Source organism: Tenrec ecaudatus, chromosome 11 (assembly GCF_050624435.1).
Source record: "Tenrec ecaudatus isolate mTenEca1 chromosome 11, mTenEca1.hap1, whole genome shotgun sequence".
In the NCBI taxonomy this organism is placed as follows: Eukaryota; Metazoa; Chordata; class Mammalia; order Afrosoricida; family Tenrecidae; genus Tenrec; species Tenrec ecaudatus.
In genome coordinates, this window is record NC_134540.1 from 124,409,031 (window position 1) to 124,411,716 (window position 2,686).

Sequence of the window (2,686 nt, forward strand, 5' to 3'; positions counted from 1 at the left end):
GGTTACCTAGTGGGCACTTGGACTATATAGTTTACCTAGCAGGCACTAGGACTATGTAGGTTCCCAAGCGGGCATTTGGAGTATATAGGTTACCTAGCGGGCACTTGGACTATGTAGGTTATCTAGCGGGCACTTTGACTATGTAGGTTACCTAGCGGTCACTTGGACTATCTAGGGTAGCTAACGGGTACTTGGGCTATCTAGGTAACCTAGCGGGAACTTGGACTATGTAGGTTAACTAGCGGGGACTTGGACTATGTAAGTCAACTAGCGGGCCATTGGACTATCTAGGTTATCTAACGGGCACTTGGACTATCTAGGTTACCTAACGGGCACTTGGATTATGTAGGTTCCCTAGCGGGCACTTAAACTATGTAGTTTTCCTTGCGGGCATTTGGACTATGTAGGTTAACTAGCGGGCACTTGGACTATCTAGGTTAACTATCGGGCCCTTGGTCTATGTAGGTTAACTAGCAGGCCCTTTTAGTATGTAAGTTAACTAGAGGGCACTTGGACAATCCTGGTTAACTAGCGGGCACTTGGACTACCTAGGTTAACTTGTGGGCAATTGGACTGTCTAGGTTACCTAGTGGTCACTTGGACTATGTAGTTTACCTAGCAGGCACTAGGACTATTTAGGTTCCCTAGCGGGCATTTGGACTATATAGGTTACCTAGCGGGCACTTGGACTATGTAGGTTATCTAGCGGGCACTTGGACTATGTAGGTAACCTAGCGGGCACTTGGACGGTCTAGGTTACATAGCGGGTACTTGGACTATCTAGGTTAACGAACGGGCACTTGGACTATGGAGGTTAGCTAACAGGCACTTGGACTACCTAGGTTACCTAGCAGGCACTTGGACGATGTAGGTTACCTAGCGGACACTTGGACGATTTAGGTTAACTAGCGGGCACTTGGACTATCTAGGTTAACTAGCGGGCCCTTGGACTATCTAGGTTTACTAGCGGGCACTTGGACTATATGGGTTAGCTAACGGACAATTGGACTATCAAGGTTACCTAGCAGGCTCTTTGACTATCTAGGTTAACTAACGGGCACTTGGACTATATAGGTTCCCTAGCGGGCACTTAGACTATGTATTTTCCCTAGCGGTTACTTGGACTGTCTAGGTTAACTAGTGGGCAATTGGACTGTCTAGGTTACCTAGTGGGCACTTGGACTATTTAGTTTACCTATCAGGCACTTGGACTATGTAGGTTAACTAGAGGGCACTTGGACTATCTAGGTTACCTAGCGGGCACTTGGACTATGTACGTTCCCTAGCGGGCAATTGGGCTATCTACGTTACCTAGCAGACACTTGGACTATGTAGGTTAACGAACGGGCACTTGGACTATGTAGGTAACCTAGTGGTCACTTGGCCTGTCTCGGTTACCTAGCGGGCACTTGGACTATGTAGGTTAACTAGCGGGCACTTGGACTATCTAGGTTAACTAGCGGGCCCTTGGTCTATGTAGGTTAACTAGCAGGCCCTTGGACTATGTAAGTTAACTAGAGGGCACTTGGACGATCCTGATTAACTAGCGGGCACTTGGACTATCTAGGTTAACTAGCGGGCACTTGGAATATGTAAATTCCCTAGCGGGAACTTGGACTATGTAGGTTCCCTAGCGGTTACTTGGATTGTCTAGGTTAACTAGCGGGCAATTGGACTGTCTAGGTTACCTAGTGGGCACTTGGACTATATAGTTTACCTAGCAGGCACTAGGACTATGTAGGTTCCCTAGCGGGCATTTGGAGTATATAGGTTACCTAGCGGGCACTTGGACTATGTAGGTTATCTAGCGGGCACTTTGACTATGTAGGTTACCTAGCGGTCACTTGGACTATCTAGGGTAGCTAACGGGTACATGGGCTATCTAAGTTACCTAGCGGGCACTTGGACTATGTAGGTTAACTAGTGGGGACTTGGACTATGTAGGTCAACTAGCGGGCCATTGGACTATCTAGGTTATCTAACGGGCACTTGGACTATCTAGGTTACCTAACGGGCACTTGGATTATGTAGGTTCCCTAGCGGGCACTTAAACTATGTAGTTTTCCTTGCGGGCATTTGGACTATGTAGGTTACCTAGCGAGCATTTGGACTATGTAGGTTCGCTAACGGGCACATGGACTATGTAGGTTCCTTAGCGGTCACGTGAACTATGTAGGCTCCCTAGAAGGCACTTGAACTATGTAGGTTACCTATCGCGCACTTTGACTATGTTGGTTATCTAGCGGGCACTTGGTCTATCCAGGTTACGAAGCGGGAACTTGGACCATGTAGGTTACCAAACGGGCACTTGGCCTATCTAGGTTAACGAACGGACACTTGGACTATGTATGTAACCTAGCGGGCACTTGGACTGTCTAGGTTACATAGCGGGCACTTGGACTAGCTAGGTTACCTAGCGGGCACTTGGACTATGTACGTTCCCTAGCAGGCAATTGGGCTATCTAGGTTAACTAGCGCGCCCTTGGACTATCTAGGTGTACTAGCGGTCACTTGGACTATCTAGGTTAACAATCGGGCACTTGGACTATGTAGGTTACCTAGCGGTCACATGGACTATGTAGGTTACCTAGCGGACACTTGGACCATCTAGGTTAGCTAACGGGTAACTGGACTATCAAGGTTACCTAACGGGCACTTGGAGTATGTAGGTTACCTAGCGGGCACT